Source organism: Heterocephalus glaber, unplaced genomic scaffold, assembly GCF_053883595.1.
Source record: "Heterocephalus glaber isolate CG9 unplaced genomic scaffold, H.glaber_assembly_v1.0 deba00001546, whole genome shotgun sequence".
NCBI lineage: Eukaryota > Metazoa > Chordata > Mammalia > Rodentia > Bathyergidae > Heterocephalus > Heterocephalus glaber.
Window position 1 is genome coordinate 1,494,678 of NW_028258339.1, and position 19,052 is coordinate 1,513,729.

General features: G+C 38.7%; 1 protein-coding gene across 2 annotated transcripts in view; it reads right to left on the minus strand.

Annotated features, from left to right (window-relative positions):
• Nucleotides 1-19,052, minus strand: part of LOC106008440 (uncharacterized) — a 95,508-nt gene that overhangs the window by 57,037 nt on the left and 19,419 nt on the right. The window lies entirely within an intron of this gene.

Here is a 19,052-nt window from a genome sequence, read left to right on the forward strand (position 1 = left end):
TTATATCTAGATGTCCTCCCAAAGCCTCACACCCTCATAGGTGAAGCTTTGGGGAGATGACTAGATAATGGATCTGTGATACTCATTGGTGGATTTGCTCACCATGCCACTGTTTCTCCTTTGCCATGCCCATCTGCCGTGCTACCTTGCCTTGGAATCAGCTGATTACATACTGAAACCTCTACATACTGTGAGCCAAAATAAACCTTTCCTCCTTTAAACTGTGGGTGATGGGTATTGTGTCTCAGTGACAAGAAAGAAACTAAGACAAGATCCTTTTCAATGAAGGCCAAATTAAGTCAGTTTCTTAGATGGCTTTACTTGTAAGGTAACGACTAAGAAATAGAGTTAAGGGGTTTGAAACTTGAAATTCCTTCTCCAACTCTTTCCCAGTCTTCACCATTTCCAAACACATATTCAAACTCCTAATTCTAAAATCAATAATCAAAGATACTGACTGGGGAGGAATAGATTATAATTTGACTCACTATCATAACACAAAAATTCAATTTCTATAGTTCTTTCTAGGTTGTATTCACTTAAGACAATTTTATCATGGTTATGACTACTTTGTATTTTATTTTATTCATTCAATATTGTAAAGTAATCCTTTCACATTCATATTTATTTTACTGATTGGTACTAATACATATCAAGTTGCTTAACATTGCAATTATTTTCAGTTTCTCATTAGTAAAAGAAATGGGTTGACAATCTTAACGCCTATAAACTTTCGTTTTCCTTCTGGTAACACCTCTCCTAAGGACAGAATCTCCAGAGAAGGATTGCAGTGTCAAAGGGCAGGAATATAATTACAGCTCTTGATGCAAATTACCAAACTGCTTTCTTGAAGCATAGGCTCTATTCACATTGGTGTTGTGAAAGTACAAACTCGTCATGAGCAGACAAATGTGTTAGTTGCCATGTTTTCAGTTTAGTATTAATCATTATCACTTCTATGATTAGGTATATATACTAGATAGTGAGAAGGTGTCAGGAAAAGAAAAATTACCAATAAGGAATGAAATAACTGGCCACAAGATAAAATCTTTTTCAGGCATACTTGTGTCCATGGAATTTCCCAGTAGGCTAGTTTTTCAGTCCTTTTCAGATCCTCTTTTCCATAATGAGATGACAGGTAGGAATACGGCCAGCCTGGCAAGAGCTCCCGAAAAGTAAGGTTTAGACCTGAGAAGTGGCACATGTAACTAGGAAACAGAAGGCAGAATCACAGTTTGTGGATGAACTAAGAAAGATCCTTAACATCCAAGTTTCCTCCACTATAATTAAACCAGAAGTACATACCATCATACAAAAATTAATTTGTAATCAAATTAATTAGAATCAAGAAGTAGCTCTTACAATAAGGCATGAATCTCCAGCCCGGATGCTCCTTGGGACAATGCAGAGAAGAAATTACAACTCTTACCGAGAAAAATCTTTTCATGTGTCCAGTATTGTACTAAATGTTTCCCCAAGTTTACCTCAAATCCAAACAACAATCTTACTAGGGGGTACAATTAAGTTAATTTTACAGATGAGGAATCTGAGGGCCTGAGTTGGTCAACATGAAACTACAGTTAGTAGCTTGAGTTCAAGAGCTACAGTGTCTGAGTTGGAAATCTAGCCTCCCCATTTACTAGTTATGTGACCTGAGGCAAGTCACTTAACTGCTCTGACCCTCAATTTCTTTCACTGGCAAAAGTGGATAATAGAAAAATTAAAGTTGTTTGCAAGAATTAAAGGAAATGATATATGCAAAGTGCTTTGAGTAGCGATTGGCCCACAGTAAACACTCTCAAACTGTGATCATTATTATTGCCTAAAATGTCACAGACATTAAAGAGGAGAGCTTGGATTCTAGTCCAAGTCTGCTGGCCTCCAACGTCATCCTCTCTCCATTATCTCAAGGGTCCACTTAGAACTCGTGTATGTTGTCACTATATCATGTTTAGGCACACAAAGTATTTGCTTGTATTCTGATTCTCATAATGAGCTACATGCAGTGTTAATATTGAGATTAAAGAAAGTTATCTCCTAGCCCTTGTGGAATAACAACTCTTCCCTGTGGAAAAAGACCACTTCTTCCTCATATTTATATCTATAAGTTGGATTACTGACTCGTTGGAACATGATATATGTTGATAGATCTTTATCTATTGATTTATATATATAAAATCGTATATATATATATATATATATATATATATATATATATATATATCTCGGTGCTGGATCCCAGGACCTGCCACATGCTAACATGCCAGGCAAACAATCTGCCACTAAGCTATACCTCCACCCTTGGGAGATGATAATTTTACACTAACACAGCCAAGATCCTAGGTGTTATGTCAAAAGGTGACCTTCTAAGATTGAGGTAAGTTTCTATCCTCTTTTCTTGATGCTCATAAATTGTATTTCAACTCGGTTTTAAGTCCCTGATCCAGGTCTTGCCTCAGGCAAAGTATAATGGGTAAAGTGATTTGAGATAAAGAGGAGCTGCTCTATATGCTTCATCATAAGAGTTAACACTAAGTTCTTAGTGTTTTAGGCACTATTTTTGATGACTCACATCTATCTCTGCATTTAAGCCTCACAATAACCCTGTATGGTAGGTATAATCCCCATTTGGCAGAAGGAGAAATTAGACATAGAGTTTAAGAGACTGGATAAAGGTCACTAACTAGTAATTGCAGATGCTAGGATTTTAATTTGGGGTCGTAAAGTCCATACACACAGTTACTATACTATATGGAGTCTCATTAATGATAAGGGACTAATTAATAGATAGAGGCTAATCTTAGTATCTAACACAGGCCTTGACACACAGAAGGCATTGACTATATAATTTTGAAATGTTGAATGAACCATTCACTATTTATGCCTCTACTATGAAACCCAGTAGCAATTATGCATTGAGCCAAGTAAGTTAGTCATTATCAATTTGTCTAAGTATCAAATTAAACTATTTGTCTGGACTTGGCTTTCAGTATAGGCCCTTATAATTTAATCATATGCTAAAATGCACAGCAGAACCATTCATTTATCCTTCACTGATTGAGAAAAATTAGTAGAAGCCAATTTCCTATACTATCTCTAGCAATACAGAAACAAATAGCCATAAGAACTCATAGTCTAGTGGAAAAGACACACAGAAATATGCACAACAGATAATATATTCTGATCACAATTATTGACAGGGGGAAGAATATAGGGGAATAACTGAGTGTTATAATATAGTGCTTTTGCTGTGCAACATCTTCTCTGATGACAGATCCATTCCACCTAAATGGGTACATCACCCAGCTATGGACAATCAGGTCTGTTTCTCTGGCCATTGTAGGTGGACTCAATTATGGAATTTTGCTGGGACTATTGACAAAGTGAGTCTGCGTTTCCACTTGGGTCGCTAAGAGATAAGATTGGTAAAATCCAAATCTGTATCTCTTGGTGATTTTCTTGGCCATCATGTCAGAGAGCCTGCTGGATAACTGATGCAACACAGAGGAAATCAGAGTCAAGAGACAGAAGTAAATTACTGACTATATCATTTGAGCACATGGGTCTATTTATGTCAGATGGTAGCTCTATACTTTTCTTTTCATATCAGCAACCTACTGCTTTGGGTTTAAGAATATTGGGTTGTATTGATGTCACTTACAAACAGAAGAGTCCTGATTCATGGAGTCAGTGGCAGAGTTCATGCATAGCATATGTGAAGCTCTGAGTTCCATCCCCAGCACCCACCCACCCATATAAATTTAAACTTAAAAACATTGAATTGCAAAACTATTTTTTAAAAGATTACAATAAGTATACTTTGAATTCAATCTACAATGCAGCCAATTTTTTACATTTTTTTCATTTTTTTCTTTTTCTTGTTATTAGTTCTCCAGCAGTATGTATTAGTATATAACATCAAAATAGGAAGTTTCCTAGGCCTAGAGTTTGGTCAATCTTAGGATCCTTTGTTGAATTTTGAGTCAATAGAGGGGATTCTTTGGGGTATTCTATTTGGTAAGTGCTTCTAGTGGAGCAATCCTTGCCTTCCACAAAATGATTAAGAGATCTATCAAGTATTCTGAAAGTTTCTTTTCATATAACGAAAAATGATTTTTGGTTTTCCAGGCTCAAAGTCATGTATTCTTGTGATGATTATGCAACAATTATATCCAAGCCCTGTGTTGGGCACTGGGAAACTTATTGAAGAATGAGGCATGCTCTTGCCCTCAAGGAACATCCAGCCTGAGGGAGGAGATGATTAGAATAGAATATGAGCAGGGCCACAATAGAGAGACAGAAAGTGGGCAGTGGAACCATCAGGAAAGACTAGTCTAAGGCTGCTTAAGAAAGTCAAGTAAGGTTTTGGGCTGCTGTCCATCCTGTCACTCCCGGCCCAGAGGAAGGGACTTCTGAGCCGCTGTCCCACCACTCCCGGCCCAGAGCAAGGGGCTTCAAGGCCGCCGACCATCAGGCCACTCCTGCCCCAGAGGAAGGGGCATCTGAGCCACCATCCCACTACTCCTGGCCCAGAAGAAGGGGCTTCTGGGCCACCATCCAGCCTGCCACTCCCAGCCCAGAGGAAAGGGCTTTTGGGCTGCCTTCTGTCTCTCCACTCCCTGCCCAGAGGAAGGGGCTTCTGAGCTGCTGTCCCACCTCTCCCAGCTCAGAGAAGGTGAGCCCTGTGGGCACAAACAGCAGGTCAAAATGAGAAGACACATAAATAAGATTCAATTACAGATTTCCACATCACCTGCAGCAACCCCAAAGGGAAATGAGATGGAACACTCTCATACTCAACCACCTGGACCCACTGAACTGGCAACAAAAGGGGATCTGGAAAAAATGAAATCAGAAATAATTTCTCAGATAACAGCAGAGATTGTGATCATAGTAGAAGACAGGATTAATATATCTAGAGGAGAGCTGAGGAACATGATGGAATCCCAACATAGGAAACAAATGGAATCCATAAAATGAATGCAAATAGATTTCCAGGAGATGAAAAACTCCATTGAAAGTCTACACAGCAGAATGAGCCAATGTGAGGACAGAATTTCAGATAGAGAAGAAAAGACTGCAATTAATGACCAGGAAAAGAAAAATTACTATAAAATTATAAGGGAACATGAGAAATCAATCCAGCAGCTGCTAGACGATGTAAAGAAGAATAACATAAGACTGACTGGAGTCAAAGAAGAAACAGGGAGAGTGCAAATGGCATAAAAAAAAACTCTTCACAGTAGTATTGCCAGAAAACTTCCCAAGCAGGGGAAAAGAACTTGACATACAGATAAATGAGGCATATAGGAATTGAAGTAGCCTTGATCAAAAAAATCTACACATAGGCATATAATTGTTAAGATTCCAGAAACTCAACAGAACAACAAAGTTCTACAAGCAGTGAGAGGAAAGAAACAAATCACATACAAAGGAATGCTCATCAGAATCACAGCAGACTTCTCAACACAAGCCATCAAGGCAAGAAGAGCTTGGAGTGACATATTCCAAGCCCGAAAAGAAAACAGCCTCCAACCCAGATTGATGCACTCTCCAAAACTATCTTTCAGAATTGATGGAGAAATAAGATACTTTCACAACAAAGAGCACCTTAGGAACTTTGTGAATGCCAAACCAGCACTCAAAAAAATTTTACACAATATCCTAGGAACAGACACTGACCATCACAACCCCAGGAGGCAAGGCAGAATGAACCCATCTGGCACAAGAAGAAAGTAAAGGTAAAGGGGAGAACCCAACAAAAAGAAAAAGTCATGACAATGATAAGTCAATATGTTGCAGTTATAACCATCAATGTTAACGGTGTCAATTCACCAATCAAAAGAAATAGGCTGGGAGAATGGGTCAAGAAGCAAAATCCAACAATATGCTGCATACAAGAAACACACTTAATTCAAAAGGAAACTCATAGACTGAAAGTTAAAGGGTGGAAAACAATACTCCATGCAATGGGAACACAAAAAAAGCAGGATTAGCTATCCTATTTGCAGATCAAGTAGATTTCAAACCAACACTGATTAAGAGAGACAAAGTAGGACACTGCATACTTATAAAGGGAACAATCCAAGAGGAAGACGTGACAATCATAAATATCTATGCACCAAGCACTAGTGCACCCAACTATATAAAACAAATACTAATGGACATGAAAAGTCATATATGCACTAATACAATAGTAGTGGGGGACCTCAACACCCCACTGTCACAAATAGATAGATCAACTAGACAAAAAATAAGTAATGAGATACTAGAACTCAATCAAACTCTTGAACAAATGAACTGAACAGATGTTTATAGAGTGTTCCACCACACAAAATCAGAATACACATTCTTCTCAGCTGCACACAGGGCATTCTCCAAAATAGACCACATGCTCACTCATAGAACATATTTAAGTAAGTGCAAAGGGATTGAAGTTATCTTCTGTATATTATCAGACCATAGTGCAATGAAATTGGAGATCCATAACAAAAGAAACTCGAAAAATTTCATAAACACGTGGAAATTGAACAACACACTTCTGAATAACTAATGGGTCACAGAGGAAGATAAAGAAGAAATGAGACGGTTCCTTCAATTAAATGAAGATGACAATACAACATATCAGAATCTATGGGACACAATGAAAGCAGTCTTATGAGGGAAATTCAGAGCAGTGAATACACATATTAGGAAAACAGAATGAGCCCAATTAAACAACCTGATGCTCCACCTCCAGCTTCTAAAAAAAGAAGAGCAGGACAACCTCAAAGCTCATACAAGGGAGGAAATTACAAAGATCAGAGGAGAAATCAATGCAATGGAGACTAAGAGAATGATACAAAATATCAATGAAGCCAAGAGTTGGTTCTTCGAAAGAATCAACAAAATTGACAAACCCTTAGCCAACTTTATCAGAAAAAGGAAAGAAAAGGCCCAAATTCATGCAATTAGGAATGAAAAGGGTGAATTTACAACAGACCCAGCAGAAATCCAGCGGATCATCAATAAGTACTTCCAGAACCTATATGCCAATAAGATGGACAACAGAGAAAAAATGGACAGATACCTAGACACATATGTATTACCAAAGTTGAACAAAGAAGACCTAAAAATTCTGAACAACCCAATATCAACCAATGACATTGAAAATGTAATCAAAAACTTATCAACTAAGAAAAGCCCAAGCCCTGATGGCTTCACTGCTGAATTGTGCAAGACATTTACAGAGGAACTTCTGGACTACTTTTTAAACTCTTCAATGAAATTGAAAGGGAAGCAATACTCCCAAATTCATTCCTCCAAGCAAGCATCACCTTGATCCCCAAAGCAGAGAAAGACCCAACCAAAAAGGAGAACTATAGGCCAATCTCACTAATGAACATAGATGCAAAAATCCTTAATAAGATACTGGCAAATAGAATGCAGAAGATCATCAAGAAGCTCATACACCCTGATCAAGTGGGATTCATCCCAGGGATGCAGGGATGGTTCAATATATGCAAATCAATCAATGTAATGCACTATATCAATAGAGCCAAGGACAAAAACCATATGATTATCTCCATAGATGCAGAAAAAGCATTTGACAAAATCCAACATGCATTTATGATAAAAACCCTACAAAAAATTGGAATAGATGGTCTCTACCCCAAACTGATAAAAGCCATCTATGAAAAACCAACAGCCAATATCATACTAAATGGTCAAAAATGGAAATCCTTCACACTAAAATCAGGAACAAGACAAGGATGACCACTATCACCACTCCTGTTCAATATTGTTCTGGAAACATTATCCACGGCAATTAGACAAGAGAAAGAAATAAAAGGAATAAAGATAGGAAAAGAAGAAGTCAAATTGTCATTATTTGCAGATGACATGATACTCTGTACAGAAGACCCCAAGAACTCCACCAAAAGTCTTCTAGACTTAATAACCAAATTCAGTCAAGTAGCTGGTTACAAGGTCAACACACAAAAATCAATAGCTTTCCTCTACATGAATGACAGACTCACTGAGAGAGAAATAGGGCAAACAATTCCTTTCAAAATAGCATCCAAAAACTGAAATACCTAGGAATCAACCTAAAGAAAATAATCAAAGACCTCTTCTCTGAAAACTATGGCACTCTGAAAAGAGAGATTGAAGAGGATATCAGAAAATGGACAGACATCCCCTGCTCCTGGGTAGGAAGAATTACTATAGTGAAAATGGTCATACGTCCAAAACTGCTATGTAGATTCCATGCAATTCCAATTGAGATTCCAGCAGCATACTTCACAGACCTTGGGAAAACAGTCCAAAATTTCATTTGGAACAAGAAGAAACCCAGAATAGCAAAAGCAATTCTAGGTAACAGAGACATGGCAGGGGGTGTCACAATCTCCAACTTCCAACTATAATACAAAGCTACTGTGATAAAAACTCCATGGTACTGGCAAAGAAACAGACCTACAGGCCAGTGGAACAGATTAGAAGATGCAGAAACAACGCCAGACACACTCAACCATCTTATCTTCGATAAAGGAGCCAAACACCCTCACTGGAGGAAAGATGGTCTCTTTAATAAATGGTGCTGGAAAAATTGGGTTTCAACTTGCCAAAGATTAAAATTAGATCTATATCTCTCACCATGCACTAAACTAAAATCAAAATGGATTAAAGATCTAAATATTAAAACAGAAACTCTGAACCGGCTGGAACAGAGGTTAGGTAGAACTCTTGAAGACATCGGTGTAGGAAAAGATTTTATGAACAAAACCTCAGTTGCCCATGAACTAGCACAAACAATCAACAAGTGGGATCCCTTCTTATTAAAAAGCTTCTGCACAGCAAGACAAACCACCAGCAGTGTGAAGAGACAACCCACAATGTGGGAAAAAATCTTCACTTGCTCTTCCTCAGACAAAGGTCTACTATCTCGAATCTATAAAGAACTTAAAAAGATCAGACCTCCCAAATTTAAAGACCCAATCGAAAAATGGGCATCTGAAACGAACAGACATTTCTCAGACAAAGAAGTAGAAATAGCAAATAAATACATGAAAAAATGTTCAACAACCCTGGTCATTCGAGACATGCAAATGAAAACAACACTGAGATTCCACCTCACTCCAGAAAGAATGACTACTATCATGAAATCAACTAATAACAAATGCTGGCGGGGCTGTGGGGAAAGAGGAACCCTGCTCCACTGCTGGTGGGAGTGTCGACTGGTGGAGCCACTGTGGAAATCAGTGTGGAGATACCTCAAAGAACTAGGACTGGAAGTCCCATTTGACCCCACTATTCCACTGCTGGGGATCTTCCCCAAAGAGTTAAAAGAATCATACCACAGTAATATATGTGCACCCATGTTCATAGCAGCACAGTTTGTGATAGCTAAAACTTGGAAACAGCCCAATTGCCCATCAACTGGAGACTAGATCAAGAAAATGTGGGTTTTTTAATAAAATGGAGTACTACTCAGCCATAAAAAATGAGAAACTAGAGACATTTATAGCTAAGTGGATGTACATTGAGGCGATACTCTTAAGTGAAATAAATAGGACACACATGTGTAAATACTGAATAATTTCTCTGGCGTGAGAAACTGAAAGTGTAAATAAGGACTAAATGTATAATAGGTCATGAGAAATAGGAAAAAAGGGGCAAAGGGGAAGGGGAAGTGGGAGGAGTAGGGGAAAAGAAAGAAGGGAATGGGATTAATATGAGAAAATGGAAAAATAGGAACAAAATCTTTGTAAATAGGGAGGACTGGAGGGGTTGAAAGGAGAACTGGGCAAGGGTGAAAAATAAGAACCAAGAGAGATTATGTAAAGTTGCAAATTTCCAATGATGAATGTCATTTTATTGTATACCTAAAATGTACCAATGATTAGAATGAATAATCAATAATGCAAAACAGTAAGAAAAGTTCCAAAGTGGTAGGGGTAATGGGAGGGACAGGGGAAAGAAAAGAAGGGAAAGGAAAAATGATGAGAAATGGAAAAACTGGAAGTAAATAGGGAAGGGTGGAGGGGATGTGAAGGGAGGGCTAGGAATGGGGAAAAAACAAAAAAAGTCAAGTAAGTTTTGTGGGTTTTTTGCAGGTATGAATTGTGTGCTGATTTTAAGAAGGAATAAGGTTTTACCAGATGAGCAAGGATGAAGTGAAGGGCATTCCAGGCAGAAAGAACAGTTTGTAAAGAGGTTCAGAGGTACAAGGCTGGGGATACAGTTCTGAAGTAGAGTATTTGCCTAACGTGTTTGAGACCTTGGGTTCAATACCCATCACTACATTTTTCATAAAGCCCAAGAGCTATAGGAAAATAGTTTGTGCTTGGGGGAATTGCAGATAATTTCATATTTCTAGAAAGTCAAGTGTGTGCATGTGTGTGTGCCTGTTTAGCTTGGGACAGATCTGGGAGTACCATGGGAGGTGAGTCCTGGCTATATAGGAAGAATCCACCTAAGAGGTTTAACCAAGGGTTATAGATTTTTATTCAGTAAGCAGTGGTGAATCATTGCAAAAAACTGCACAAGGAGTAACATACACTTCGTTTTTATTTGTGCTTTAGAAAGTGCATCCTGGATATGGAGTGGAGTATATGAGAAACTGAACAGAACTGAAAGTATCAAGGAACCTGGTTAGGATGCTGTTCTAATAGTCTAAGTGAGAGATAATGGAATGACAGTGGACATGGAGAGACATTAATGAATTTGAGAACCAATTTAGCACTAAAATTATACAGCTTTATGAGTGTGCAAATATTGATAGGAGTAGAAAAGAGGAGGAACTAATGAATCTCTAAGTTAATGGAAAAAACAATGTAAGTACCCTATTTACATAAAAGAGTACCAAAGAACTATTTTACTAAGAGATACCTGACAATTGTTTTAGGCTTCATGAAACTATTTCTTTAGCATCCAGAGCAGCCAGACTCTCAGAAGAGGAGCCAGACACCCTCAAATTTAAACATAAATTCTATTGGCAGGTTTGTCTGTACATATATATGAGCTGAGGAGTGTGTGTGCACACATGTAGGCATGTGACTGCTTCCCCTAAAGAAAATATTTGAAGAAAATAATTCTTTTCAGAAGCCCACCTGGCACTCTGGGACAAAGGCACCTCATTATTCATTGGCCTATGTCACTCTGGATTTGAGCCAGAGCACAATGGTTTCCTCTTTAGCCAATATTTCTTAAGTAGGTTCATTTTTACAAGGCTACAGTAAAAAATAAACTATCAAGAATGAAAGGAATAATACTTCTATATCTATCTATTTATCTACTATCTGGCAGGTAAGGAGCAAGGGATGTAAAACAAACACTCAAGCTCTCCATCCTTTGCTCCATCTATCTATCTAAAATATATATCTCCCATGTCTCACCTCCAATACTATCCTTCCTCTCCTCCCCTCCCCTTCCTCTCTTCCTCCCTTCCTCCCTCCCTCCCTTCCTTCCTTCCCTTCTTCTTCCCACTTTTCTATTCTGTCCAGGCTGGTCTTGAACTCCTGCACTCACAAGTGTGTGCCACCACACTCTGCTTCAACTCCCCCATCTTGCTGGATATGTGGGGGGGTGTGCGTGTACATGTGTGTCTGTGTGTGTCATCTGACACCACAAATAGTTCTTTCAATTGTCACATGGTTTGGAGAGCAGCTTCCTACAAGTTACTCCATGTGGTAAAGAACAGTAGCTTTTAGGCTCTGTTTTGCCATGAGTGACTCTATTTTATCAAACAGCAGCTTGCTCATTTTTGAGAACAAATGATGAGGTGGAATGACATGGAACTCATCTGTAGGAATAGATAACTACCGGATACTGGACAAACCAACTTTATTGACAAAAACTACTCACAGCTGCACAGCACAATTGCAAGGCACAAAAAGTAAAAAGTAAATTGATTTTTCTAATAAAAATTGCCACCTGTAAATTTAATCAAATTATAACAGGTGTACATGAACACATGATGTATTTAAGTTACATTAGGAAAAATCAGGCCTATGAGCTTATCTGACACAATAGACCAATAAATGATGCAAGCTCCTCTCCTGGATGGTATTGGCGTATGGTGGTACCATATTCATCATACTACCTGGTGAATGCATCATGAAGCCAACATGGTATGAACTCTGTTTCTCTGTCCCCAGCTTCAGCACCCATCTCCAGCTCCTTGCTTGATGTGGCCCACTCAAAATGGCCGCTAGCCAGCCTCAGACTTTGAACCTACTCTACACTCCTGACAAGCCCCATGCCTCCTCTAAGAGGCTCTGCCTGGTCTGTAATCTTCCTAGCTACATATGGTGACTTCCCATTTGTCTGTAGACTCTCTGCCTTGCTTTCAATTCTGGCTCTTCAAATCCAGAAGCCACAATTAACCTTTTCTTTCCATTCTGTAATCTGTATATCATTTTATGAAGTGTGAGATGTGACTGGAGTGTTACAGATATTGGTAATTAAGATGGGAATAATAGAACCTATGATTGCCTGGCTCATTTGGTTACTGAGTGAACTCACCCTGATGAGGCTGACAAAATAGATTTAGCTCATGAATTCATTATTTTTCAATAAATTCTAACATTGTGGAAAGACAGAAATGTGTCCAGTCTACTTGTATAGGTCTCTCTCTCTCATGACAACTGAGTACTTCTCCAGAGCTGCATCAAAACATAAGTGGAGCCTTAATTTTGCTCAAATGCCCCATGAACTGGTGTACCTTCTTTGCTGTTATAGGAGGGCAAAAAGGTGAAAACTTTGTGAAAGGTAAAAGGTTGAATTATATATGTATGTGGGTGTGCAATTCCTTTTCTTTCTGTTTCTGGAGGATTCATGGTAAAAGCTTAATACGTACCAAAATTTTGTTTTATGACTGACCAGATAGTAATGGCTCACAGAAAACAGCATTGGAGAATAGAGCTGGGTACCAAGAAGAGGCCATCTTCCTGCCCATACATTACATTTGAGCAGTTCATCTAATTCTCTAAATAGAGTGATGGCAAACGTGCATCACAGCTCAACTGAGCTTGTACCAAGTGAGTGATTTCTCCAAACTTGAGTTTCCAATTGACCTGACAGTAGTGCCAGTTCAGAACAGAAACAATGAAACACTTTCTCTGACGGGCCTTCTCTTAGAGTAACAACCGCCACAGATGGCAGCCTCTTACACACACACACATACACACACACACACACACACACACACACACACACAACGAGAGAGAAGAGAGAGGAGAGAGACAGAAAGAGAGACAGAGACAAAGAGACAGAGAGACACTTTTTAGATTTTTTTCTTTCTTTGTTAAATTCTTTCACTGGTACATTTTAGGTATACAACACAATTACATTTGTCATTGGGAATTGTACCTTTACATAATGCATCTTGGTTCTTATTTTTCCACATTCCTAGCCCTCCCTTCACCCCCTCCACCCTTCCTTATTTACAAAGACTTTATTTCCATTTTTTCCATTTCTCAGCATTTTTCCTTTCCCTTCTTTCCTTTCCCCTGCCCCTCCCACTACCTCTACCCCTTTGGAACTTTTCTTCCTATTTTACATTATCGATTATTCATTCTAATCATTGGTACATTTTAAGTATACAATATAATGACATTCATCATTGGAAATTGGCACCTTTACATAGTCTCTCTTGGTTCTTATTTTTCACCCTTGCCCAGCCCTCCCTTCACCCCCTCCATTCCTCCCTATTTACAAATATTTTGTTTCTATTTTTCCATTTTCTCATATTAAACCCATTCCCTTCTATCTATTCCCCTAGCCCTCCCACTTCCTTCCCCTTTGCCCCTTTCCTTCCTATTTCACATGACCTATTATACATTTAGTCCTTATTTACACTTTCAGTTTCTCACACCAGAGAAACTATTCGGTATTTACACATGTGTGTCCTATTTATTTCACTTAAGAGTATCGCCTCAATGTGCACCTACTTAGCTATAAATGTCTCTAATTTCTCATTTTTTATGGCTGAGTAGTACTCCATTTTATAAAAAACCCCACATTTTCTTGATCCAGTCTCCAGTTAATGGGCATTTGGGCTGTTTCCAAGTTTTAGCTATCACAAACTGTGCTGCTATGAACATGGGTGCACATATATCACTGTGGTATGATTCTTTTAACTCTTTGGGGAAGATCCCCAGCAGTGGAATAGCGTGGTCAAATGGGACTTCCAGTCCTAGTTCTTTGAGGTATCTCCACACTGATTTCCACAGTGGCTCCACCAGTCTACACTCCCACCAGCAGTGGAGCAGGGTTCCTGTTTTCCCACAGCCCCGCCAGCATTTGTTATTGGTTGATTTCATGATAGCAGTCATTCTTTCTGGAGTGAGGTGGAATATCAGCGTTGTTTTCATTTGCATGTCTCAAATGACCAGTGATGTTGAACATTTTTTTTTTCATGTATTTATTTGCTATTTCTACTTCTTTGTCTGAGAAATGTCTGTTCATTTCAGATGCCCATTTTTGGATTGGGTCTTTAAATTTGGGAGGTCTGATCTTTTTAAGTTCTATACAGATTGGAGGTAGTAGACCTTTGTCTGAGGAAGAGCAGGTGAAGATTTTTTCCCACATTGTGGGTTGTTTCTTCACACTGCTGGTGGTTTCCCTGGCTGTGCAGAAGCTTTTTAATAAGAAGGGATCCCACTTGTTGATTGTTTGTGCTAGTTCATGGGCAACTGAGGTTTTGTTCATAAAATCTTTTCCTACACCGATGTCTTCAAGAATTCTACCTAACCTCTGTTCCAACTGGTTCAGAGTTTCTATTTTAATATTCAGATCTTTAGTCCATTTAGATTCTAGTTTAGTGCATGGCAAGAGAGATAGGTCTAGTTTTAATCTTTGGCAAGTTGAAACCCAATTTTTCCAGCACCATTTATTAAAGAGGCTATCTTTCCTCCAGAGAGGGTGTTTGGCTCCTTTATTGAAGATGAGATGGCTGAGTGTGTCTGGTTTTGTTTCGGCATCTTCTAATCTGTTCTACTGGTCCTCAGGTCTGTTCCTTTGCAATACCATGCAGTTTTTATCACAATAGCTTTGTAGTATAGTTGGAGGTTGGGGATTGTGATACCCCCTGCCATGTCTCTGTTACCTAGAATTGCTTTTGCTATTCTGGGTCTCTTCTTGTTCCAAATGAATTTTTGGATTGTTTTCTCAAGGTCCATGAAGTATGCTGCTGGCATCTCAATTGGAATTGCATGGAATCTACATAGCAGTTTTGGACGTATGACCATTTTCACTATAGTAATTCTTCCTACCCAGGAGCAGGGGAAGTCTGTCCATTTTCTGATATCCTCTTCAATCTGTCTTTTCAGAGTGCCATAGTTTTCAGAGGATAGGTCTTTGATTTCTTTCCTTAGGTTGATTCCTAGGTATTTCAGTTTTTTGGACGCTATTTTGAAAGGAATTGTTTGCCCTATTTCTCTCTCAGTGAGTCTGTCATTCATGTAGAGGAAAGCTATTGATTTTTGTGTGTTGGCCTTGTAACCAGCTACTTGACTGAATTTGGTTATTAAGTCTAGAAGACTTTTGGTGGAGTTCTTGGGGTCTTCCGTACAGAGTATCATGTCATCTGCAAATAATGACAATTTGACTTCTTCTTTTCCTATCTTTATTCCTTTTATTTCTTTCTCTTGTCTAATTGCCGTGGATAATGTTTCCAGAACAATATTGAACAGGATTCGTGATAGTGGTCATCCTTGTCTTGTTCCTGATTTTAGTGTGAAGGATTTCCATTTTTGACCATTTAGTATGATATTGGCTGTTGGCTTTTCATAGATGGCTTTTACCAGTTTGAGGTAGAGACCATCTATTCCAATTTTTTGTAGGGTTTTTATCATAAATGCATGTTGGATTTTGTCAAATGCTTTTTCTGCATCTATGGAGATAATCATATGGTTTTTGTCCTTGGCTCTATTGATATAGTGCATTACATTGATTGATTTGCATATATTGAACCATCCCTGCATCCCTAGGATGAATCCCACTTGATCAGGGTGTATGAGCTTCTTGATGATCTTCTGCATTCTATTTGCCAGTATCTTATTAAGGATTTTTGCATCTATGTTCATTAGTGAGTTTGGCCTATAGTTCTCCTTTTTGGTTGGATCTTTCTCTGCTTTGAGAATCAAGGTGATGCTTGCTTGGAGGAATGAATTTGGGAGTATTGCTTCCCTTTCAATTTCATTGAAGAGTTTAAACAGTAGTGGCAGCAGTTCCTCTCTAAATGTCTTGTAGAATTCAACAGTGAAGCCATCAGGGCCTGGGCTTTTCTTAGTTGATAAGTTTTTAATTACATTTTCAATTTCATTGGTTGATACTGGGTTGTTCAGAATTTTTAGGTCTTCTTCGTTCAACTTTGGTAATTCATATGTATCTAGGAATCTGTCCATTTCTTCTGTGTTGTACATCTTATTGGTGTATAGGTTGTGGAAGTAGGTATTGATGATCCTCTGGATTTCTGCTGGGTCTGTTGTAATTTCACCCTTTTCAATTCTAATTGCATGGATTTGGGCCTTTTCTTTCCTTTTTCTGATAAGGTTGGCTAAGGGTTTGTCAATTTTGTTGATTCTTTCGAAGAACCAACCCTTGGCTTCATTGATATTTTGTATCATTCTCTTAGTCTCCATTGCATTGATTTCTCCTCTGATCTTTGTAATTTCCTCCCTTGTATGAGCTTTGGGGTTGTTCTGCTCTTCTTTTTTTAGAAGCTGGAGGTGGAGCATCAGGTTGTTTAATTGGGCTCATTCTGTTTTCCTAATATGCGTATTCACTGCTATGAATTTCCCTCATAAGACTGCTTTCATTGTGTCCCATAGATTCCGATATGTTGTATTGTCATTTTCATTTAATTGAAGGAACCGTCTGATTTCTTCTTTAATTTCCTCTGTGACCCATTAGTTATTCAGAAGTGTGTTGTTCAATTTCCACGTGTTTATGAACTTTTTCGAGTTTCTTTTGTTATGGATCTCCAATTTCATCGCACTATGGTCTAATAATATACAGAGGATAACTTTAATTCCTTTGCACTTATTTAAACATGTTCTATGTGTGAGTATGTGGTCTATTTTGGAGAATGACCCATGTGCAGCTGAGAAGAATGTGTATTCTGATTTTGTGGGGTGGAAGACCCTGTAAACATCTGTTAAGTTCATTTGTTCAAGAGTTTGATTGAGTTCTAGTATTTCATTACTTATTTTTAGTCTAGTTGATCTATCTATTTGTGACAGTGGGGTGTTGAGGTCCCCCACTACAATTGTATTAGTGCATATATGACTTTTCATGTCCTTTAGTTTTTGTTTTATATAGTTGGGCGCACTAGCGCTTGGTGCATAGATATTTATGATTGTCATGTCTTCCTCTTGGATTGTTACCTTTACAAGGATGCAGTGTCCTACTTTGTCTCTCTTAATCAGTGTTGGTTTGAAATCTACTTGATCTGCAAATAGGATAGCTAATCCTGCTTTTTTTGTGTTCCCATTGCATGCAGTATTGTTTTCCACCCTTTAACTTTCAGTCTATGAGTTTCCTTTTGAATTAAGTGTGTTTCTTGTATGCAGCATATTGTTGGATTTTGCTTCTTGACCCATTCTGCCAGTCTGTTTCTTTTGATCAGTGAAGTGAGACCATTAACATTGATGGTTATAACTGAAACGTATTGACTTGTCATTGTCAGAACTTTTTCTTTTTGTTGGGTTCTCCCCCTTTATATTTAATTTCTTGTCATGCCAGGTGGGTTCATTCTGCTTTGCTTCCTGGGGTTGTGATCCTCAATGTCTCTTCCTAGAATATTGTGTAAAATTCTTTGGAGTGCTGGTTTGGTATTCACAAAGTTCCTAAGGTACTCTTTGTCATGAAAGTATCTATCTTATTTCTCCATCCATTTTGAAAGATAGTTTTTCAGGGTACATCAATCAGGGTTGGAGGCTATTTTCTTTTAGGGCTTGGAATATGTCACTCCAAGCTCTTCTTGCCTTGATGGTTTGTGTTGAGAAGTCTGCTGTGATTCTCATGGGCTTTCCTTTGTATGTGATTTGTTTCTTTTTTCTCACTGCTTGTAGAACTTTGTTGTTCTTTTGAGTTTCTGGAATCTTAACAATTATATGCCTATGTGTAGATTTTTTTTTTGATCAAGGCTATTTGGAGTCCTATATGCCTCACTTATCTGTATGTTAAACTCTTTTCCCCTGCTTGGGAAGTTTTCTGCCATTATTTCTTTGAAGAGATTTTTTATGTCATCTGCACTGTCTCCTGTTTCTTCATTGACTCCAATCATTCTTATGTTATTCTTCTTTGCATCATTTAGCAGCTGCTGGATTGATTTCTCATGTTCCCTTATAATTTTGAAGCAATTTTTCTTTTCCTGGTCATTCATTGCAATCTTATCTTCTATATCTGAAATTCTGTCCTCACATTGGCTCATTCTGCTGTGCAGACTTTCAGTGGAGTTTTTCATCTCTTGGAAATCTATTTGCATGTGTTTTATGGATTCCATTTGTTTCCTGTGTTGGGATTCCATCATGTTCCTGAGCTCCTCTCTAGATTTATTAATCATGTCTTGCACTAGGGGCACAATTTCTCCTGTTATCTGAGAAATTATTTCTGATTTCATTTTTTCCAGATCCCCTTTTGTTGCCAGTTCAGTGGGTCCAGGTGGTTGAGTATCAGAGTGTTCCATCTCATTTCCCTTTGGGGTTGCTGTAGGTGATCTGGAAGTCTGGTTTTGAGACTTATTTACCTGTTTTCTCATTTCAACTGGGGCAGGGGGCTGTTAGTGCCTGCCTGGATTACCTCCTCTGAGCTGGGTGAGGTGGGCCAGGGGCCGGGAGCAGTGGTAGGGATGGTGACCCAAATGTCCTTTCCTGTGGGCTGGGAGCAGCGGGAGGGATGCTGGCCATGAAGCCCCTTCCTCTAGACCAGGAACAGTGGGATGGCAGCTCAGAAGCCTCTGCCTCTGGGCCGGGAGTGGCAGGACTCAGTACCATGGTCTGGTGGTCCGGTGTCCTTTGCATCTTTGTAGCATAGAACCAGGTGGCTGTACAGAGGAGCCAGGGTGG